We start from the raw sequence: 24,532 nt of genomic DNA, 5'->3' as shown, positions 1-24,532 counted from the left end.
TCACTGGGAATAGAGGAGAGAGTGCACTGGCAGCAGCATCCCTAGACTCTTCTGTTTTCACTCCATGGGCCAGCTCAGAATGGATTTCCCATAGACATTTCCAGCAAGAATTTAAGGTCTTGGATATTCCATTTAAATCAGTAGGAAGACATTTTAAACCAAGAGGGTTGCGAGTTCAATACACACTTGTTCGTTTGTTTGTTTTTAGGCCAGTTTGAATCTGATATGCTACTGTAAGAAGGAATGAAAAAGAACCCATTAGAGATGGCCATTTCTTCTGTCCGTGAGTGGTAAGTTTTTGTTTCTTTCTAATTTAACTTGCATTTCCTCCATTATCTCAAAAAGGCACCTCTGTTGAGGTTTTAGCCATCTTCACATTTATTTACATTTAACTGATTAATTAAATCAATTAATTGGCTAAATTAATTAAAGCAGTCTTTTAACTGGCTGTCAGGCCTTATACACATAAGTCTAATATTCATTTTATCCTTAGTCATCTATCTGCGCTTCTACTTTCCCAAATCTCTTACAAATATGCCTGGCCTTTCCAGGCATATTGCTCACACAGGGACAACATCCGCTGGGTAAGTGCAAAGTGCTATGTTGGAATAAAAGCTCCGACATCTCCCATTTCTCATGCTTCAAGCTCTTCCCTGCCTAGAGGTTATTCATTCAAAGAAAACAATTTTTCGGGAAACCTACTTTTCATAATCTCCACAGCAACATTGCCCCACCCCCACCAAAATTGGTGTTGGGAACTCAGCTCTCTCTAACAGAGCTGTGACAACATCATGATGAAAACACAACTTTGTAGGGAGCTGAAGAAAGGAGAGGGGAAGACACCCAGCCTTGTGCAGCCTTGTCTCCCAAGAAGGACCATGCCTACTTCTCTCTGCTAGTGGCAATGTATTAGTGAGACAGTCCAGAGGCTGGTACAGCAAAGAGAGACTTGCCATACATTGAACATCTTATTCACTATGGAAAGGATGTGCAAAATGGCAGTGCATTTGGGTCATTGTTTGAAGGAGGGCTTAGGAAGGAGGACTCCAGGGTGCTTCCAGACAGGTGGCTTTTGTGAGATGGGTGCTTCTCAAGCATGCAAATGTTTCATGCCAGGGGTTGGACCATGGCATGGTGGATGGGAAGCAGTCCTGCAAACCGAGCAATGGAGATGGAGAAGATGGGTATGCTTGACGCTGCCCGAACATGATATTTCTTGACCTTTGATCTGTTGAGTTCCTGAGCATACAGCATGGTGCGTGTGACTTGCTGAAGCGGGAGATGTACATGGCTCAAACTGGCTCAGTTTTCAGCACAGTAATACACAAACCTGGGTCCAGCCTTTTCAATATAATTAAGTCAGGTCAAGAGAGGCTGGTGCTCAAAATCAATGGAAGAATAGTGAACACATAATAAAGGCAATGGCGTCCAGTGGCTGTCTTGAGTTCTCCCTCTTTTGCATTAGACTCCATGGTAAACAAAGGAAATGGTGAGCCACAGCAGGTAGAAAAATGCAACTTGGAAACATATAATTTCTTCTCTGTGAAACTTTCCTTTTCTACTCTGGGGCACTGTTGTAAAGGAAACCCCTGGGGAAACAGGTTAAATAAATTGGTGGGTTTTATAATGCCCCCAAACTCTCCTACTTAGTGGGAAGCAGCAGCAGCCGCTTGCAGTATTGATGTGTCTGACCAAGCACTAGGAGCAATCTAAACGCTCCCCCTGCTGGACATTTTGGGGAACTTCTCAAGGAGTCATGGACATTTGAATCAATCCTTTCAAGTGATCCTGGCTGTTTGCAGAACAGTAATTTCTTGGATATTTACACTCCGACTGAAAATCTGAAATAGAGTACCCGTGGATGTGTTTTGCAGTGAATGAGCAGATCCAGCACCATTATCAGATTTAGTTGTAATAGAAGGGAAATGTAATGTAGTGCCCAAAAACAACCAAATTGTTCTTTAGAAAGACTGTGTGAACTCGACAATTCCAGGTGCAAAATTTTTGGTACTGGGCACGGAATTTATCATCTTGAGAATGTGTCGACTTCAGCTGTTATAATAAAGCCCACATGGCTGGAAAACAACATAGCAACAATGACAGCCACGCCCATAGTGTGCGTGTCCACTTCCTAAGCAGTTCATGACATTGTGTGAAAACAACGTCCTCATGGTATCGCTCAGAGAAGAAGCCAGTCAGCCCATGGCAATGATGTGGGTGCCATAATGATGTCACTGAACTCAGCCCAGGCCCTTTCCCACACACAATAAACAAGCACCCTGCCAAGGAGGGCCCACAGTGCCTCATTGGTTCAAGGCTTCTGTGTCTTATTTGTTAGGAGGGAAGCAACAGATAAGTTGACAGTAGGAAGGAGAAGCTGGTGTGGTCTGAACAGTTTGTGTCTGCTGATGAGACTTTTACTCTCACCTAATTATCAGGTGGGCTTTGGGTGTCTGCATATGTTTGGCTATATGGATTGCTGGATCTCTCCTTACATACGCAATAGGGGTGTGTGTTTTTTGGGGGGGGTGCATATCAGTGCAAATGTACTAAGAGAAAAAACAAGAAGGGTTGGTAGATATGGTGTGGGCCAGGGCAAGGTAGAGATCCTGAAAATTGAGATGTATGGAGAGTAGCATCTCTGGGTCACCTTGCGGCCATTGCTGAATTCTGCATTCAGGACATCTGCCCTGGAGAAACCCTTTGAATTTCTCCTGGAAATGGAGCATTACCGTAATGACACGGGCCGTCCACTCTCTTCCACTGCTGAGTCACCCGGCAAAGCAGGGAGGGCTACACAATGCACGCCGTGCAGACTGCAGCAAGATGTGACATGACACTATATCTCCCTGCAGTAGCTCCTGTGGTCAGTTTTCATGAGCAGCTTAGACCCAGGACACTCTCTGGGCCTGCAGAAGAAATTCAAAGGGTGCCACTCTGCAAGCAGGCTGCTGGAGAGACGGATGCCACAGAGATAAGAAGGGGGGGAAATCTGTCTTAAAAACCCCCACATTTCAATGGACTCTGTTGGCAATGGGCAGTTTCCAACACCCTTGTTTTGTTAGCGCAACGTAATTACACACATCTGTTCCTCTCTTGCACCTTCCCCAAATCTGCTCCTGAGGGTTGGGGGAATCCTTGTGCTCATGGAAAAAGAGACATAGTGCTTCTTTGGATGAACACTCTAGGATTTGGACCATCAGTGACCCCCAACCCCAAGAGCCACCCGGAAGAAATAAACGACTCATGACAATGTGTTATGGGATTAAATTGGCCACAACTTTTTTTAAACTTTCAGATGTAGGAAGACCTTGCCTTAGGCATTGGGTGTGTATCCCTCCCAGTCCCCAGCTGGGGATCTGGAGCACATCAGGGTAATCAGGTCTGTCTGAGAAGTGGGCTGGCTCTGGAAGACATTTGTTTACGCAGAGTGTCTGCCCCCATTTCACCGCAACACTGGGGAGTGCCCTGACAACCTTTCAGCGTATGACCAGTGACTCCCCTCTGACTCAGCCCCTTTAACGGGGAACCCTGGGATCGCTGTCCTGGCGGGGGCATCACCGCTTCAAACACCCCCCCCCCATTTAGAGAAGATAGACTAAAGGATTCCGCCCAAGGCCTAAAACCGCCCAAGTTGTGACATCTGCTACAAGGAAGGCGAAACTTGCCAATGCAGGGAATTTCCTTCCCGGTCCCTTAACAGCAAACATCTTAAGACCATAGCAGCTCCTGAATACCTGTAAAAAAAGTTAACGTCTAATAAAAGAGCATTAAACAAAGGGAGGGTAGGGAGGGTGAAGCTCTGGAGCCAACTGTGCGCTCTCAGGTAGGCTCTGCCCCTTTTAACTACACAAAGAACTCCACCTCCCAGTTCTGGCAGCGGGGGGGGGGGAGATCAGGCGGGGGGCTCTCAGGGATGGGGTGCTGCGCACAGCCACGCAAAGGGCACCCTCCGGTTGATGGGAGAGCGGTCAATCCCACATCCTAAAGTAGAGTGGGGGGCACCTCAGGCTTGGGGGCCAGATGTGTCCGTCCAAGTTTTTGTAGCTCCATATAACTCTCCTCCCCCCTGCTCAGCTGTGCTTTACACCCTTGTTGAGTTTGCTTGGCTAGAATGTGTCCTTGAACTCCAATAATGCCTCTTGGGTGGATGCTAGAGAGCGGTGTGGGTGAGTGTGTACAGAAACTAGCCTACTCCACAAAGGTAATATTCATATTATTGCTCCAATGAATGTGCATATTCACTGCTCCAACTGTCCACCTCTAGCATGCAGCCCCCAAGAGGTTGCCCAGAAGGGCTTGTGCTCTTGGGATGAAAATAGCCTCCCACCCTGGTCCTAATGAGCGGTTGCCTTCAGAAAATGGTGTTTCGAAGCCCTGCTGTCGTCAGTAGCCCCTCAGTAAGATAGCCTTCCCCTTCCTTTCACTGTCCCTGGTTCTTGGTAGATGCCAGCCTGAACCAGATCTGCCAATTTCACATAATTAATTTGAGAATTAGGTTGCGAAGGCTGGGGGGGGGGGAATGGGCTATTTGCAACCCTGAGGATCAAGGCCAGTTTGACTGTTTCACCCCTCAGATGCATCCTTAGCGTGACAAGCAGCCCTGGTCCCCACAGGCTCTAGCAGTGCCCAAGGCATGATTTCAGCCTCCTTGCTCATTCCGCACAGAGCCCTTCCTTGCTCCCTGCTCTCCTGGTGACCTGAGGAAGAGCTCCTGGAGCAGCCTCTTCTTTTATGCTGATTCATCTCCATATTCATGCTTTTGCCCCCAAGTCTGCATTTTTTTAATCCATCTGATTAATGAGAGCAGATATTCAGCGTTTGATTTGATTACCCTCTGTTGAGTCCCATAGCATCTGACATCAAGAGACACCCCTGGCACGGCCCATTTCCATAATGGGTGCTTCTGTCTGCCTGCACTTCCCACTCTGCCCTTGGCTTCAGGAAAGGAGTCTGATGTGAGGGATCAGTTGTCCTGGATGTACCCTGTGAAAGCAAAAGGGGAAGGTATGCTATAAATCTGGTCTCCTTATTGTTGTACAGTGTGTGAGATAATCCCATATGACATGAGACACATGGAGCATGAAAGAATGAGGACAACTTCCTTCAATGCCCAGATTGCCCAATTACATTGTGACGGATCAGCGGGGGAAAGGGAGGAGACTTTCCCTACTGGCAAACCTCTTCTATTTTTGCAAATGTTTCCTAAGAAAGAATCACAATGCACTCTCACCTACCTGGGGGGGAAAAAATTCCCAGCTGCATGGGGTATTTCTAAGCCCTACTGAAGTGGACCCTTCCCTCCAGCCCAGCTCTAGGAAAATATTAAAAAGATGCTTTTGATTTATTTCACCAAAGCCCATGGCATAAACATAAAACCCTACGGAAACTTTAAACACATCCTCAGAACATAAAGGGGCAAGTTCTGTGTGCATGCTTAGAACACGGGAAAGATATTAGTGAGAAATTTTGTTTTAAACCCACGAAGGCAAATATCCCAAGTATTAAAGAAGAAGAACTTTGTTTGGTAAAAGGGAGAAAAAGAGGAAAAATAGAAAAGGCAACTATCACACACACATACTTGCAAATGAAAATTTTAAAGTCTGCCTAACTTAACTAGCAGCATGCTACCTGCTTGAACAGAGTCCTGGATTTCAGAGCATGTGCAGAGATTACTGCAGATTTCTTAGCGAAGGCATATTTGGTCACTTGGTGGGATGGTTCCAAAATGCAAAGATTACAGGTGAAGTCTAACATTTTTATGTGAATCTGAGACAAGTAAAAGCTAGCCTCTTTGTGGAGATGGACTGTTGCTTGCTCTGTCTGTGATGTTGATGGTCTTTGTGGTCAAAACAGAAATGTATTTAGAGTCTAGATCCATCTTTCTTCAGATAATGATGCTTCAGATGTTCAGAGGAAGAGTGGAATCAAAGTAGCATCCCAAAGAGAAAATGTTGCAGTAATGGGGACTTCAATTACCCTGACATGGACTGGTGACATATGTGCATCGCTTATGACAAAGAGGTAAATTTCCTAGATGTCCTCCAATACTGTGCTCTAGAACAGCCAAATGGAACAGCCTCCCTGGATTTAACCTCAAGTGGCATCCAGGACCTCGTGCGAGATGCAAGGGTTGTTGAATCAACTGGGTGAAATGACCACGGTGCTATTAAATTAAAAATACATGTAGACAGCCGCTTGCCAAGAAAATCCAACATGGTCACATTGGATTTCAGAAGAGGAAGCTTCCCCCCAAACAAGAAGATTGGTAAAAAGGAAGTTCAAAGGTGAAGTCAAAAGAGCAGGGTGTGTGTGTGTGTATAAATGTGTGTGTACATATATATATGTGTGTGTGTGTGTGTGTGTGCGCGTGCGTGTGTATTTTAAATAAATAAAAATAAAAAGTGTGTTCCATCAAGTCTGTTACAAGCTGATTAGCATTTTGCTACAGAAACCTCCATTTTAGTTGGCAAATATCATTTTTAGAGGCATAGAGCTACCTGTCTCGAGTGGGTGAACCCAGTGGATGCAAGGGGGACAGATCCCTTTTCTTGTTGGCACTGCACAGCATGTTGCCACTGTGTGAAGAGTCTGGCTCCATTTTTGAGAATATAACTACCAAACCAGCTGGTAGAGATAATATCTGAGAGAGACAGAGAGACCGTCACGCCAGTGCTGGCTCTTGCAACCCCAATTGCCCTGCCATGTGTAATCTGATAGGTGGTGCAGAGAGACCAACAGATCTGCGAGCTGCAATTGAGTTATGGCTGCAGGCATCTCTATAAACAGCTTCCATCTCTGCCCCAAAATAACCCCACGTGAATTGCGTCACAAGGCTAAGGTTTCTGGCTGCTTGCAGGGAGACATTAAGTCAATGCATGGAGTATGATTTTCAGTCGCAGTTGGGCGGCAAGGGGGGGGGGGAGAGGCTGGAACTGTGCGTACAAAAACCACTTCTGCTGGTAGCAGCAATTTTGTTCCCGTTGGCACAAACTGATTAAAAAACTCCAAAATCTGAAAGTTGAACAATTAGTGCCGCCAGGGCTGAGCTCAGTTACATTTCAGAACTTTGCTCCGACGTGCCAGGAAAATCAAGCACTCTGTTGTGCAAGGACATGCAGGTGGCTGTGGCTCTGTAGCTTGCTGGGTGACCTTCATTCAGGGATAGGGCCTTCTCCATTATGGCTTGTCTCTTTCCTGCTCAGTGATACCCAGTTGCTCCTTTGAGAGAATCTAGGGGAAGATCAAACCGCAAGAGTCAGAGCACGACCAGGTGCCCAGCTGCATCACTCACCCATTTGCACAATTTTATTCCCATTCCTTGGTGATGGGAGAGCAGACGAAGGCAGTGAGATACTACAAGTTCCATCCACGTTGTCAAGCGAGTTCCACAGTGGAGCCAGGTTGGTCAAGTGGACGAGCCTGGCAGGTCAGGAGGCAGGGCTTGGGAGAGCCTGGTGGGTCAGGAGGCAAAGCCCACAGAAAATTCTCGGTTCATCTGGTGTACTGCACGTGCTTACATGTCCCTTTGCCGCCAACTAACACAATCCACACATATTGCACCTCGCTCCCTGATCAAAACTATCCAAATATTGCCTGTGCCTAGGATTAGGGGAGAAGTTTGGCTCAGTTTGCATTTGAAGGTGAACTTATTCAATACATGCTTTCTGAAACAATATGCAACTGTCCTTCAAAATTTGCATTTCTCTGAATTTTGCAGTGCACCTTTCCAACCAAGCAATGTGTCCATTTACTAGCGTAAAATGTGCCTTAGAAATGCATATGTTGGTAACAATAATATACCCGAAAATTAATTGTACGTTCTGGAAAATTGCTTGCAAAAATGTGTATGTTAGGCAAAGTTGCATACAAATATATGTATATTAAGAGAAATTCACCCCAAATGCTGGTGAATTTGCATGAGGACTTTAAAAATCATCATCATCAAACTGATGTGGAATGTGGAGAACCAAATTTAAGATTGGGAAAATGAGAAATTGAGAGAAACTGAAATGAACAGATTCACCCATTTCTGTGCCACTGTCAGAAAGCAAGAAATTGCCTATGAATAGAGCAGGAACATCCTGAAAAGAAGACTACAGTTTGTGTCACACATGCTATGTCTTATATGCTCAAGGAATAAAGGGTATGTCCTGCTTTTGTTGCGCTATAGCTCAAGGTTGCTCCTCCAGACAGCAACAGTGCATCAAAGCTGGGGAAGTAGCGCAGAACAACTAATAAAGCAGAATGATGTGCAGATGCCCCAATGTAAATCTACCACTAATGAAGTTTTATTGCACCAGTGGCATGTTGCAGTCTGCAGGAGCCCCTTCTGTTCCCACCCGTTTGTCATGATATGTCATCCTCCGATTGGCTGTTGTTCTGTGAGTTTTTGTTTACAAGCCAACCAGACTGACATAGAGCTGCAAGGGAAAGAGGCAGCTGGGAGGAAACAGGTGGCAGAAGCAGCAACGAACACTTCCATTGATTATAGCATCTTTGGCTATAAAGCATCCTGAAGATGTGTCAGCAGCGGAAAGTTCCTTGAGCAACTAACAGGGGAATCCTAACCAAGAAAGAGCAGAGTGGTGCATCTGCCACTACTTCCCAAGCCCTGTCTTCTCTCACCAGCCAGGGCAAAATAAGGGGAGGCAGCCCACTCTTTGCTACACCAGTTCCAGGCTGGCATATCTAAGGGGCTCAAGGAATGAATACCCCACCCCATCCCATTTGGGGACTTCCTGCTTCCTACTGCTGGCAGAAGAACTTCTAATAGTAGTTGCCAACCTGCCTGGGTGCAGCTGGGGCCTCTTCCATAGTAGAGCCCACTCCCTCCAGTAATGGTCCTTTCAATTGGTGGGGGCTGGCAGAGAAGCAACATCGTGCCATCCTAACTCCTCCACCAACACAGCAGTAGGATTGCGCTCTAAAGGGTGAAAGCAAGTAGCACCTGAGCATGTTCCAAAATGGAAGTGTTTCGAGGGGAGTGTCCTGAGAATCTGGCCCCATTTGTCTCCCTGGGCCTGAGATTCCCATTTCCTCTGCTAGAGATAATGTAGCGTTTCCTGCCAGAACCAAGTTTTGAGAACAAATGGAGGCCGCTCTACTGATCACTCTTGCTTAAAAGAGTGTCAAGTACACTGCAGAACAAGTTTAATTTATATCCTATAGTATCTAAATGTGTCAGATAAACCAGATGAAGATGTCTGAATGTGTCAGTTGAGGGAATTAGCAGGCCCAAGGCACTATTACCCTGTGAGGCAGGAAATTGTGGGCAATATTACCCAATTCCTGCCTGAGTTGGCACATCCAGTCATCTTTATTTATTTTTTTAATTTCACATGTTTAATAGCAGTTGTTTTTTTTTTTGGTATATAATTTTTATTAATTTTCCAATAAAAACAAATTTATAACACAATTAAACATTAAGAATTCATCACACATCTTTTTTCTTTTAGACTTCCATCAACATGTCTGATAATTTTCCGTAGTTATTACATATCTTCACATTTCTTCATTTATATTTCACTATGTATATCTTATCTTACCATATTATTTAAACAATATTTCTACCAAACCTTCTTACAGAGCTTCTTGGAAACTTACAAACGTTATATCATTATCACAAATATTTTTAATATATTCTGTAAATTTATTCCAGTCCTCAGTGAATCTTTGGTCCCGTCGGTTGCAAATCCTCCCTGTTAATCTGTCCAGTTCTGCATAATCCAGTAATTTCGTTCTCCATTCTTCAATCATGGGCATTTCTTCTTGTTTCCATTTCTGGGCCACCAGAGTTCTAGCTGCTGTTACTGCATACAAAAATACTTTCTGATCCTTCCTTTTTATCTCACCACCTAAAATTCCTAATAGGAATGCTTCTGGTTTTTTAAGAAATGTATATTTCAATATTTTCTTTATCTCATTATATATCATTTCCCAGAAGCACTTCATTTTTTTACATTCCCACCTCATATGATAAAATGTCCCTTCTTTCTCCTTACATTTCCAACATTTATTACTCACCTTATACATCTTACTTAATTTGGCTGGTGTTATATACCATCGATATATCATTTTCATAATATTTTCTTTAATTGTGGTGCATGCTGTAAATCTCATCCCTTCCTTCCAAAATTTTATCCAATCATCAAATTGAATGTTATGTCCAAAATCTTTGGCCCATTGAATCATAACTGATTTAACCTCTTCATCCTTCAAATGCGATTCTAATAATTATTTATACATCATAGATAAATTTTTAACTTCATTATTCAATACTTCTCGTTAAAACCTAGATTCTTTTTCAAAATAGCCTCTTTCTGCAACCTCTTTTCTAAACATTTCATTAATCTGAAAGTAATGCAGCCAATCATTTACATGTTCTTTCACTTCTTCATATGGTTTCATTTTCCACTTACTTCCTTCTTTCTCGATTAAACTCCCATATGTTATCCACCTCCTAGTCATATTGATCTTTTTAACACTCATCACCTCTAATGGTGATAGCCAATGTGGGCTTTTTGGTTCCAGTAGGTTTTTATACCTACCCCATACCTCGATCAGAGATCCTCTAATAATATGATTTTCAAAATCTTTATGCACTCGTTTCTTTTTGTACCATAAATATGCGTGCCAACCGAATCTATTATCATATCCTTCCAAATCTAACAAATCTGTCATCTTTATCTGGCTTAATGAACTGCAGTGCAGGCAGCGTCTCAAGGAAGAGCGCTGAAGACATCTCCCTGTCCTGCTTTGCTCTGTGCGTAACAACAGATATAGCACACACAAGGAAAAATCAATACCAAATCTTAAAAGCAGCAGCAGCAAGTTTCTTTTTATAGAACACTGTCCCATTTGCAGTCTTCTTTTGTCCTGACCTAAAGCATCTTGTCTCCAGTTAAATTTCAAAGAGGACTGTTTGGACTAATACTTTTTAAAAGCAGAGGAGAAATGCAGAAATGGTAAAAGCAGCTGGTGGTCTGTGGTGGGTGTGTGCGTGTACACACACACACACACACACACACACACACGTGTGCACTGGTGAGCACTGGGATATTTCATGGGCGACATGGATCCCCACTCAGTAAAATCTCTGCAAAATGAGGGCTACCCCACCTACCAGGAGACGATGCCAAATAAATCATACCTAGAGTGAAGGAGAGACTCTCCTTCCATTGTTTGTCTCTTTTAGGCTGCAACTGTATACCCACTTAGCAGGAAGCGAGTTCCTTTGAATTCAACAAAATGTACTTTTTGTAGACCTGTGTAGGACTGCGCTTTTAGGCATTTCATTTGCCCTGCTCTGCCCTTTCCCAACTCCTAAGGAAAATTAGGCTGCATATGCACCATGCATTTAAAGCGCACACACCCAAAGAATCCTGAGAACTGCAGTTTGTTATGGGTGCTGGGAATTGTAGCTATGTGAATGGGTAAACTACCGTTCCTAGGATTTTTTTATTTATTTTTGGGGGGTGGGGTGTGCTTTAACTAGGTGGTGTGTATACACAGCCTAAGTATGTAGGAAGAGAGATAAGGAGATATAAACAAGAAAGGGGGAAAGGCAGCCAGAAGCTTCTCCTTCAGGATGTGTGACTTGTGCCTCCTCCAGCATGGCTTCGCAGGCAGAATAGTCAAGAGGCTGTGCTGCTCACCCACAGTGGGGCTGCCCTCATGGGTGAATTTCTCTTGCCTGGATCTTAGCCACTGAATGTAACCACCCTCCAGAAGTCTGAAGGTTGATTTACTGAGATAAGGAGGATTATACCTCTACAGTGATTGCTTTGAGAGATCTGGACCTGGTGTCATTTCACAATGGATGATTAAGAACACCTTTAAACACTGTGGACATTGTTACTGCATGGCAGCAGATTAAAACAGAGCCAGTTTTGAATTCCATTTGTATTATGAACATGGGAAGAAGGCGGGGAGATGGCAGTTTAAGCACAAGTTATATAAAGGGCTTCTACTGGGCTGTAAACCCCAGCAGAAGTCACAAGGGGGCAGCAACAGCAGAGAAACAGATTAAGATTGGTGGCAGGCAGCTGACTGCAAGAGAAATCTCCCACCTAGAGATATATTACAGGGCAAGCCTGTCTATTCAGAAGCAAGTCAATGGGGTTTGCTCCCAGGTAAATGGGGTTAGGATTGTACCGTTAGTAAGACTCCTTATTAAAGGAGGCAAGGGAAAGCATCAAAAGCCTACTGAATCTTCCTCTTGGGATTACTATGAAGCATCGCAGGGAGGGAAAAACAAAAGTTCAAGTCAAAAGCTTCATAAGATAACATCAGTCAAAGTAGCTTGGGTAAGATGATGATGATGATGATTATGCTGCTCTACAAGATTGACCAAACTGGAAGCTTCTGACAAAATGTGAATATGTTCACACTTTCATTTCTTTGAATCAAAAAGTAGAGAAAGCATAAAATGTTTTGTATGTGGCTTTGGCTCTCCTTTAAAGTGGAAATGCGAATTTCTCATTTTCAATAAAATGCAACACACACACCCTCCCCGCTTCACCTTCAGCTCTCAATGAAAATTGAGGTATACTAGAAATATTTAAATAGAAGAAGAAGAAGAAGAAGAAGAAGAAGAGGAGGAGTTTGGATTTGATATCCCGCTTTATCACTGCCCGAAGGAGTCTCAAAGCGGCTAACATTCTCCTTTCCCTTCCTCCCCCACAACAAACACTCTGTGAGGTGAGTGAGGCTGAGAGACTTTTCAAAGCAGCAACAACAACATCAAGCCTGCCATTCTTTCCCCACTGATTGACCACCATAAATGCACAACTTCAGTTCTTTGTCGGACAGGCAGAGGTTCCAGTCTCTATTGGGTAATTTGAGGAAAATATCCTCATGAACTGTGGATGAAAAGTAAAGTAAAGCACTAGTGTAAACAAGCCAACATTATTAGGCCACAAAAAGCCAACAGCTGATCTAGCATTGGTGTTAATTGTATCATCTGTTACCCAAATACCTATTTATTCATTATTTAGAGCATTTCTTTTTCCTGAAAAGACTCCCAGAGAGGGACTCGAAAGATTAATAATAAGACAGTGCCTGCCTTCAGGTTCCCCACCTTTACTTTACAACTTCAAAAATATTGAGGGCATGTACAGGTTTGCCCAAAATGGACTGGTGAACTAACCTCTGAGGCTTTGCGGGCTTAATTAGACCTGTGGACTGTAGGTTCCCCATCACTGCTGTAAATCCTACAAAGAAAGCGTCTCATCAGCCACATAGCTACAGGGAACCTAATTATTAGAGCTGGAGGATTATGTATTTTCACACACAAAAAAACCCTTTGTGGCCTTCCTGTTCCGTACCCTTCCCTTGAAATCATTTTGTGCCACCAGCCAATGTCTCTGCCACCTGCTGGTGTCTGGTAAGAAGAAAAATGTGATTTCTTCTGCCAGAAATAAGCTGACATGGGGCTCCTGAGCTTTCTAGCTAGGAAGATGAAGAAGACTGATGGGGAAAGTAACCACAGAGTTGGGGTGTGTTTGCGTGTGTGCATGTGCACGCGTACAGAGGACATGATCAAATTACTGGCAGATATGATCTGAAGTAAAACTGGCAGTTGGAGTGTCTCAGAGAGTGAGTCAGTCAGTGTCACTGGTAATGTGGCCCCAGTGGCCAGGCAAGAACTATTTCAATGTGATTTTGCTTCAGCTCCAGTTTCCACTGAATAATGCAATAGGCACACATCAGTGTGAGCTAGCTGGGTTGTCCTAAGGAAGCCTGGAGGGTTCGTGCCCCTCCCACTCCCTGCTCACGACAGCTTTAGACGTGACTTGAAGGAGGATGACTGGCAAGCCGGCTCCTCCTTAAGTGAAGGTCAGTGCAGGCTAAAGAATGCTCCCGGGAACGATCAGAGAGCAAGCCTCGTGCTTGTGCTGCCCTTCAAATGGATGTCAACGTGTTGTCAGGACATATTGCAAATACAGCCTTGCCTCTTAGCACAGAAACCAGGTGAAGGTGGCATTTTCAGCAGTGACACCCAGAATGCCTTATAGGCTGCAATACTTCAGCATGCTTACTTGGGAGTAAGCTCCATTGAACTCAATAGGATTTACCTGTAATGCACAGAATTGGGCTGCATGCATTGTGTTTTGGCGCCGTCACTTGTGGGTGTTATTAATGTGATGTTAAAGGGGAAAGGAGCATTTCAAAGCAAAAGGTAGAAAGCGGAGGAGGGAATATAAAAGGCAAAATAAAAATACAGGTGATTTCTTATAGAGGGTGACACTTCGTTTGGCAGGAGGGGAGACATTTCACAAAGCTCTCCAATTTGTTGTTCTTTTTCTCAGCCATATTTTAAAATTTGTTTTAAAGGTTTTTTGTGTGTGTGTGTGTATCCATTTTGTTTTTGAATGTATTTTCCTGTCTCAGTATGAGGAACAATTCAAATTGGACCAAGAGTGCAAAGAAGCTTGGGAAGCAGGGGGTGGCTGGGTTGTAACTACTATGTCAATGCACAGAAAAAGGACTCCCACCATAGGTCCAGTTGATGGCTGAGTACCCCACAAAATTATACCATAGTCTCTGTATTATGCTGTTACATAGTATGATACACACAGCCTTGTAAATAAGGCCACAAAACTTACTAGCCTGCTGGGGACTGGCAGAGGAATGATAGCGTGTTCCTCCCCTCCTGCAGTAATCCACTGTATTTCTATACCTGAAGGAGTGTTTCCATCCCCACCATTCAGCCCGGACACTGAGGAGGTCCAGCTCTGAGGGCCTTCTGGTGGTTCCCTCACTGTGAGAAGCGAAGTTACAGGGAAGTAGGCAGGGGGCCTGCTCAGTAGTGGCACCCACCCTGTGGAACGCCCTCCCATCAGGTGTCAAGGAAATAAACAATTATCTGACTTTTAGAAGACGTCTGAAGGCAGCCCTGTTTTGGGAAGTTTTTAATGTCTGATGTTTTATTGTATTTTTAATGGTTTGTTGGAAGCCACCCAGAGTGGCTGGGGAAACCCAGCCAGATGGGCGGGGTATAAATAATAAATATATTATTATTATTATTATTATTATTATTATTAAACTGGGTACAAAGTAGGGGGTCCCACTTGGTTCTGTGCTGGGCCCAGAGGAGAAACAGAATGATTTCTCCTACTTCTTCCAGCCCCTTCACTTCCTTGCATGCAATTTCTTGTCGCCTATGGTTACCAGGCTAGTGCTTAAATACAAGGATGGCATAATATTCGTGAAACAGGAATAAAAGCCACAACCAATGTCAGACATATGCAAAAGGGGGAAAGGGGTATCAGCACCTGCTCCTGTGAAATTTAAGAGCTGGTCTTCTAGTTGCTTAGACTATCAAGCTAGCCTGTTCTGAAATCCTTTTTAGGAGTCAGTATCATCTGGTTTGCTGTAGCTTTCTAAAGGAAGGAGGTTCCCTCTGTTGATTAGGCTGTTCTTCCTCCAGTTTCCTCCCTTCATCAGAGCTATGTGGTGATGTGCAAGCAGAATAGCTGCACCTGACACCATCAATTCAAGACCCATTACAGTGGTACCTCGGGTTACATACGCTTCAGGTTACATACGCTTCAGGTTACAGACTCCGCTAAGCCAGAAATAGTACCTCAGGTTAAGAACTTTGCTTCAGGATGAGAACAGAAATCGTGCTCCGACGGCGTGGTGGCAGCGGTAGGCCCCATTAGCTAAAGTGGTGCTTCAGGTTAAGAACAGTTTCAGGTTAAGAACGGACCTCCGGAACGAATTAAGTACTTAACCCGAGGTACCACTGTATAGGTTCAAGAACCGAAACTGCAGAAAATTTGCAAGAACAGAACATTTTATAAGTTACTGTACCTTTATTATAACTTTCCAACCAGCTAATAATTAAGAAATCAAATAACGGTTCTAGTCAATATAGCATTTTCATTTGCTATGAAGTATGCAAAAAAATTATTGTGTTGCTGGCGAAAATGGCCATGACTCCATTCAATTGACAAGCAACATTGCAGTCTTGTGACTGCCTCACATTCCGCTGTGAAAATGACCAGCCAGCACTGAGAGGAATTCTGGGAGCTTCATGTCAAACAAGGCCTCATTTATTAGGTATGCATAATCAGTCCTATTTCCATATTTGTTTCCTTTAAGATGATGCTGTGTTAGTAGTCAGATGAGCTGATCTTCATATGCGTGACAAATTGATAACAACACAGCATTTGTACAGGATTTTTTTTGGGGGGGTTATTTGCAGCACTTTACATATAATATATTGGGGTAATTCTTGCATCAGCTGTGTAAGTGTTGCAAATTGTGGTCTGTATTGCAAATTTAGAGAGTTTAAGAGACAGAAGGTGGTTGAGAGAGAGAGTAAAGCTAACCCAAGACCACCTAATTTGGCACATACCGGTATGTGAAATTGACTTGAAACATACATGCACTTCCTTTTTCCTAACACTATACACAACAGAGAGTTTAGGACTGCCCCTGTTCACATAGATAAGGGTTTCAATATTAAACCTTCAGTATCTTCTAGGAATAAATGGTAAAATAAGATTTCATTTCATTTGTTATTTATTTGTATAATCCCAAAGTATTTGTGTGTATGTGTGTGTTTACTAAATCTTAATTGACTTCCCTCCACTCCCCCTCCTGGTTCCATTATTTTACTCTTATTCATGCACGTCCTTTAAATCTAATATTCTTAACAATGTAATTTTTAAACCTTATTCATCTTATTCATCTTAGCCCTATACGGCCTAGGACCCTCGTACCTACGGGACCGCCTCTCCTGGTATGTCCCACAGAGAAATTTACGGTCTGCAAATAAAAACATCCTGAAGATCCCAGGCCACAGAGAGGTTAGGCTGGCCTCAACTAGAGCCAGGGCTTTCTCGGCCGTGGCTCCAATCTGGTGGAATGCTCTGTCACAAGAGACTAGGGCCCTGCGGGACCTGACATCTTTCCGCAGGGCCTGCAAGACAGAGCTGTTCCACCAGGCCTTTGGTCAGGGCACAGCCTGACCCCCTCCTCTGGCAATCTGCACAGAATTTTGCTTAATGGTTGCCATCAATTTGATTTTAATTAATTTTATAATGAATGTTTTTAGAATGCTGGATTATTTTGATTGTTGTTAGCCGCCCTGAGCCCAGCTTCGGCTGGGGAGGGTGGGATATAAATAAAATTTATTATTATTATTATTATTATTATTATTATTATTACTATTACAAGTGACTTTTAAAAGTTCAACTAATGTAAAAGCCTATACACAAAGCTCACAAGATTATGCTTTAAACATTCCCCTTATATAAAAGAAAAAAGAAAGGAAAAAAGCCAACGTCTTTTTGGGTTTCAAATTGTCTAATGTGCCCTGCATAGTTCACTGGATTATTCTACCAATCTTCTTTATCTTCTTTGGCGGTGGCTTCTTCCTTCTATAGGGATGGGCCATGCCCCAGATTTCCCAATGACCTCTTCCAAAAGTTTCATATAGATATGCCAAAGCATTGGGGAGGCTGAATAGTAGTACTCTCCCAATGCTATTCTTTGGGCCTAGTCATGTAAGTAGGATTAGAACCACTGTAGCACAGGGCCCCTAATTCCTATTCCTTGGAGCTGGTCCAGGAGGATACAAAGCATGTGGTGAAAGCCACATAGAGATTGAGGCTCATACACTTTTGGTAAAGATAATTCATCAGGGCAACCAGGGCCAGCTCTGTCCCATGGCCAGACCTGAACCCAGATTGAAATTAGATAATCTGTGATAGCCATGAATGCCTGCAGCTGCCCCTTCACGACCCTCTTAACCACCTTACTTAGGATGGAGTATTTGTGCCTGGTCAGCAGTTAGTCCACACAAAAGGGTCTAAGGCTGGTTTCTTTAGGAGTGGCCATATCATCACCATTTTCAAAATGACACTCAATAAAGTGTTCATCACACTCTGGGACCAACCAGGAAAACCTAGATTTACTAAGCCAAGAGGGTCAGGAGTACAGAGGGCTTGTGGTCAGGCATATAGCTGCAAGCACTGTGTCCACATCATCAGGCTGCTTAAACTGAAAATAAAAATAAAAATCCCATAACACATCACAGACCAGCACTGGATATTTTGGCTGGAACTACAATGTTATCACGTTGATGTTGAGAGACTTTTATCTTCAAAATGTGCAGCCAGTTGATCACTGTGGGTCCTCAAATGCTCCAGAAGTCCCTCTCCCACAATGGACGTCAACAGCCTCTGGACCTTAATAAATAGCTCTGCCTGCTGGTTGCTAGAGAATGCAATGCAAGCTATGAAATTTGCCCTTTTTGCAACCCACACTGCCACATGGTAGGTTATGGTATGGCTATGTGCACTAGCCAGAATAAGACTTGCACCAATTGGGCTTTAGCCTTCATCCAGCTTCCACCATAACCCATGGCTCCCTGGGCTCCACAGTGTCAGAGATGGCACTCAGAGAGGAGACATTCACATCAGCAGGAGCAGTCAGCCCCCAAATGAGGTGTTTGGGGGCAGGGTGCTAACTGCATTGGATCTGTTGGATCCAAAGCCCCACAGATCTTCCAAGTGCCCCAATCCTTGCTCACTCAGCTGGCATAGTGAAAAAGATCCTGGCTGGCATGAGTTGGCAGTATTTGGAACGTGCTGGTAGATCTACCACATCATCATCACAACACATGTGCGCACTGAGGATTGCTCTGTAGATCACACAAAGCATTATAAACTGTGAAAACAATAGCAGCAAAAAATGTACCTGGTGAATGCCCCACATCATGTAAAAAGGTCAAGTTATCAACAAGGTCATTTGTTTTTATAAAGTTACAAAATGCACCACTACAGCTGACAATATTGCTAACAATAGAAAAGCCAAAATAAAGCCAATTATAAAACAAGTGTTTGAGACAATGAGTTTTTAAAAAGTATGTAACTAGGCAACCATGCAGCTTCAAAAGGGGGAATTTTCACAGACCTTGTCTGGCAGCCCTCTAAATAATAAATAATCATATTAACATCTGGAAGATTGTGTCAAGTTCCATATGGCTAGCAGTTCCTCTTCTGGACTTCCTGCAAAATACTTGTGATGAATCTTCCTCAATATTTAAATCATGCATTTCCAGCTGTAGTTCCTCATGGAGGCTGGAGACTCATCTTGCACAAACAGCCCAGAAAAGGGACCCCTTGGTGGAAGCAGGACTTATAGTGACCAGGAAAACAATATAAAAGATTCTGCAACACAGAGGAAAGAGGACCTTTGCGCTCCATTCCCAAGTAAGTACTAAAAGGTAAGCCCAAGGGATGCTGAGAAGAAGTATGCTTATTGTAGCTTTTGCCAGAATCTTACTTATGGGCATTTCGTAATCAAGCGGGGAGGGGAGACACTTGGCTTTGCTCATGTTTTGTTTTGTTCTGTGTCTGTGTGTGCCCTGTCAAATAGTTTCTCTGCCTTGAAAGTTAATACCTTATCCAAAAACATCCATATGCATACCTAACATCAGAGTCATAGAGAACCTGTGGCCATTCATGACCATTGATCATGATAGCTAGGGCTGATGGAGACTGCCTCCGGTGTAAAATAATTGGAGAAGAAGCTGCAGTATCAGGTTAAAACTGCCTTGGACACCTATGTTTTGGATGAAAGGGCATCAGTGGGCTAGTTATATTATTGTTGTTGCATTTTTGCTGCTGGGGAGAAGTGCTTTTGGGGATTTTTGTTTACAGGTGCCAGAATAATGTAGCTGGCTTTGGGTACTATGCACCTGGACTTGGGGTGGCGTGTGGGTGGAGTGGGTGCTATTTGCTTCTCTGCCTCAGGCAGTAAAATGTCCTGGGCCTGGACATGTCATCCAATTGCTGCCTAGTCTTAAATAACTTAGAAGGGTGAACCCAAAGCAACTTTTAAGGCTGGTCAAATACATTGCGAATGCCTCATCCCAGTCAGCAATCCTAGTACCACTCCTTTGCATTAACTTAAATTTCTGAGCAGTTTTATTCATTAGGCAGCCCCTAAAAAATCAGCACACAAAAATGGGAGATTCAGCTCTCCCAGCTGCCTTTTTCTAAAAAGGCGAAAACCTTCCTGTTAAGGTTTATTTCCTGCGCTCAAGTGAGAAACAGCTAAAGCCTTTGTATAACTGATCTGTTATGCAGAGATTGCTCTGCAAGCCTTTAAAATATTTATTTTCTTCTTTTGAAAGTCAATTTACTGCTGGCGGAAGGTGCTGGCTTCACTTCCCCAGAGACTGAAGCCTACTCTTGATCGGTATTCACAGAACTGAGGTGAGCACCATTTGTGCTTGTTTCTCCATCACTTCCTAACAATGCGCCTCCCCTAAAAGGAGTGCCTCTTGTTTATTTGTATTTACATATCTAAGACCATTTCTTATACTGCTCAATATATAAAATATGTTTAAGCAGTGTAGGCAAATATTACATAACCATACCATAAAGCCATCCATGCAAAATACTGAGAACATCAATAAAAATACTAGAAATACAATAAAGCATTAGAACATATGGAAGACAGGATTCAGGGAAAGCCTGGGGGCAGGGAGGGAAGCTGTCTTTTCAGAAGATGCAGGTAATCAGTGGTAATGATGACAGAGGCGGCATCATAGAAGCTGCATAATGCTATGCAGCAGGGGTTCCCCATTAGCTAATTACTGAGGACCCCCTATTTTTCAAAAGCCAAGACACAAAATGTGGGGTAGCCCCTAATAAGCAAAATATTTTAGGTATACAGTGGTACCTCGGGTTACATACGCTTCAGGTTACAGACTCCGCTAACCCAAAAATAGTGCTTCAGGTTAAGAACTTTGCTTCAGGATGAGAACAGAAATCATGCTCCGGCGGTGCGGCGGCAGCAGGAGGCCCCATTAGCTAAAGTGGTGCTTCAGGTTAAGAACAGTTTCAGGTTAAGAACGGATCTCCGGAACGAATTAAGTACTTAACCCGAGGTACCACTGTACTAAAAAACAACAGACCATAAAATCTGTGATATTACCATGAAAAAATGACAAGAAAATTAGTTGATGGAGGCATGTGTAGGGGTCATGCACCCCCTGGATGTGTTTAGTGCAGACCGCAGTAAGAATAAATGATCCAGAGGCATTCTCCAAATTCTGGACCCCGAATACAAATTTCAAGACACTTTAATAACATTCTCTTTACATGGTTAGCTCGTGAACGATCCCTTTCAGAAACATGACTAGATAACAGAACATGTAGACAGCTTGTGGACTCCTTACTGGTATACAAAAAAGCACGCTTCTGTCTACTAGCTATACCATGGCAACAGATAGTTCTAAACAAATTTTTTAAATTCACTATTCTTCTGTCTCGTGAAAAACGTTGCATGTTTGGTAGTCTGTTACATGAAGTGGTCAGTTTGGAGCTTCTGGTCTCTTCTAGGCCACTTCACCTTTCTAGTATGTGAAGCTGATAAGCGATGCCCTGTTTGTTAGCAAAAAGACAGGTTGAGGTGCATGAAAAATCTCTGCTTAGCTAGGTATATACTTTTATGCAGGACAATGGCACAGATACATTGTGCCATTGTGGTTGTGACTGGGAACTTGTTTGTGCAGGCTTAGCACTTAGCAGGCTGAGGTCAGTTGTGTATCAGAAACATGTTCTGTGAGAAGAGCATGTCAGTATAGGGGTACTCTGTACTTCACCTTCCAGCTAGCCTGAAGGAACTTGGCAGATCTCCTGCGTTCCTAATCGGCACAACCTCTCCTTGGTGTCCTGCTAGCTGCTGACAGTGGACTGTAAGCTATTGTTCAGTAGAAACTGATTCAAAGCAAAAATATTAGAGCTGTGAAAGCAATGTATGAGAGCAATGTATGCTCAGAAATGCCTGCCTGCCGTATTGACCCCAGTGGGTCTCAGGTCATGACATTCACCTGGGTCCCAGGTAATGACACTCAGGTATCACTTCTACTTATTTCCGAGATAAGCTATGGCTGCTATCAGCCTTTGCCAGCTCTGAAGAGACCATCCACTGGGCACTCCGTCAACTGTTTCTCCCATACAAATGAGCTGCTGCTAAAGGATGAAGCCAACATTGCTCTAGTTTTTACATCATACACCTGATCTTTGAAGGCTTGTTTACAGAAATGCCTAGTTAAGGCTCCTCCAGCAAAGACCCATGAAAGAGACCCACAAGAATGAGACATTTGGTATTTGGTAAACAAGAATGACCTTTCTGATTCATTTAGAGCCAGCACAGGGCATCCGTAAAGCCCAACAGGGGAAGCAGAGCTCAGTTTCTAGTGTTGTGGCTTCAGAGGAAGAGAATGGCCACAGTAGCCTGCCTGGCAAACTGCCACAGTCTTTGGAAAAGCATGTTCCTCTGTGCCTCTTTCTGTGTATGTCTCTGAAAATAGTTTCAAATAAGAGGCCTTGTTCTGTAGCTGAACTGCACAGCTCCTTGTAACAGCCTCTTGTGTTCCAAAGGCATCCGGGATTCCTTGGCAACCGAGTGGCCCCTTGCCAGGCACCCATTGTTAGTCACTCGGTGGGTTTGAATGAGCTGCATTGTGGGGGGAAATTCACATTCATTATGTTGAATGTGGATCTGTGCTTCCACTACTGCTGCAGGGAAGAACCAAACGCTGGCTGATTATAGTCAACAACAACAAAATAAATGTAGGCTTCTGTAAGATGTTATGCATAAAATGTATTTAAACAGCCTAAGTGCCAGACTTTGGCTGTTAATAGTAGCCAAGCAAGCAAGAACGTGAAGGTGTTGCAGCGATTTCTGGGGATGTAAGGAGCTGGTGACTTCTGCCCCATTCTGTGTTTGTCATAAACAGTGCTATTCTACTGACATTCATCTTCCACTGAAACGTACATTATTCATTTCACTATCCACTATGCCTGAAACTAACATAATTAATTGTGTGATTAATTTTGATGGAAGAGAAATGTCCAAAACAATGCAGAAAATAACATAACTATGTGTGTAACGTTTGCAGTCTAGCCCCCCCCCCATATTTCACTTCTGTGATTTCCATTCCTGACCTCAAACATGCATATTATGACAATTTCCACTCCCATTTCCAATGAAGTGTCTGACATTCCCAGCTTTTTCCTGGGTCTTATTCTCCATGGATATTTTCTTTTGCAAACTGGTATTACATTGGCTATTACCTTCCAATCCTTTGGCAGGGAGACTGATTATATATACCCTGGCCTTTGGCACCTGATGTGATTTCATTTTTTTTAATTCTAAGTTTTTAAACTATTTTTAGTATTGTATTTTAAGTTGTTGTAACTCTCCCAGGATCCTTAGGTTGAATGGGGATTTATTATTATTATTATTATTATTATTATTATTATTAACCTCACAGAGGCCAACAACTAAAGGAACCTGGAATAAGTTAACAGAGGCTAGTATAATAATTAATCCTCCACTGAGTATATCAGTCCAGTTTCAGGTTCAAATGTACCCCAAGAAAACCATACAAATAAAACACCTGTGAGAAAATATTAAGCATGACATCATTTGCATGTAACTAAAAAAAAACCTTAACATATCTGCAAAGTAGGGTCAATAATACCCACAATATAAAATACATAAGGCCACTACAAGGATGATGTGTGGGGTCTAGTAGACCCCACTGTTTTTAAAACATACAGCAACATACTGTGCCATTAACATACGTATAATTATTACAGTTGAATAACAGTAATCATGAGTTGTGAATGACCCATAACGGTAGCAACAAATTTCACAGAACCACAGAATATTGTACTCCAGCAGCTTGGGCACAATTCACCACATTTCACAGCTGCGTGAGTTGGACAGGCAAAACATGAGGCCCATTGTTGAGGCAATTTTCTTTCACTGTGTCACCCACAGAGATGGCACTTGCCCCTTTTTTTGGTGCCAGCAGCGGCAGACCCTACCATTTCCAAGGCTGCCTTTCTCGGCACCCCAGGAAAGCTGGCTATGTCCCTAAACTCAAGCCAGGTTTGGTCAGCTCTAGAAACAAATCATCTAGGAAGTTATATTGGGGTGTTCACAACACTGTGGGCTGTTCAGTTTCGAAATAACATGGGCATTTATATAGGGAATCCCTACTATATTTGTAAAAGCCAGAATTTCCTTTTAATATATTGTTATGAATGTGGGGGTGGGTGTGGGTGGGGAACCGGCAAGTGTTAGAAACTAATCCAGCCTTTTAATTCCAAGAAATAGCCAACATAGCTTCCTGGTGAGGTGATGGGAGATTAAGGTGTTTGGTGCAAGATGGCAAATCGGTGCGGCCCCCTCCCTCTACAGAATAAGCCAGTTGGGAGCAGAATTTGGGCAGGAATGTGACCTAGAAGTAAGGCAACAAGCTGGAGAGAGTCAGAGCAATGTTTGATTTCTGTTTGAATCCAAGTCTGCAGCTATGGGAGAAGCAAGATTCCTTTAGGGTGTTAATGTTGTGAACCCCTCCATTGTAGGATCAGGTTGTATACATGTGTAAATAATCCATCACAATGGCGCCACAGTCTCCGCTGTGCCTCATTTCCAAAAGGAAACACAAACCCTGACTAAGCGCCTGGAACCCCTGGAATCTCGCACC

General features: G+C 43.3%; 2 long non-coding RNA genes across 2 annotated transcripts in view; one reads left to right on the top strand and one right to left on the bottom strand.

Moving 5' to 3' along the window:
- Positions 1-202: 202 nt before the first annotated feature.
- The window catches only part of LOC308486125, a 38,594-nt gene continuing 14,264 nt past the window's right edge, over positions 203-24,532 (top strand). Inside the window, exons 1-3 of the long non-coding RNA XR_013990957.1 lie at positions 203-290; positions 19,079-19,243; positions 20,156-20,237. This is a non-coding gene — a long non-coding RNA (uncharacterized lncRNA). The remainder of the gene's footprint in view (positions 291-19,078; positions 19,244-20,155; positions 20,238-24,532) is intronic.
- LOC308486137 lies at positions 21,094-22,604 on the bottom strand. The gene is made up of 2 exons (XR_013990961.1): positions 22,158-22,604; positions 21,094-21,410 (listed from the first exon to the last, which is right to left on the bottom strand). It is a non-coding gene; the product is annotated as an uncharacterized lncRNA (long non-coding RNA).

The sequence above is a fragment of the Podarcis pityusensis genome (assembly GCF_964106645.2).
Source record: "Podarcis pityusensis genome assembly, chromosome: 1".
In the NCBI taxonomy this organism is placed as follows: domain Eukaryota; kingdom Metazoa; phylum Chordata; class Lepidosauria; order Squamata; family Lacertidae; genus Podarcis; species Podarcis pityusensis.
Note: the sequence above shows the minus strand (reverse complement) of the source record. Positions and strands in the feature narration are given on the sequence as shown.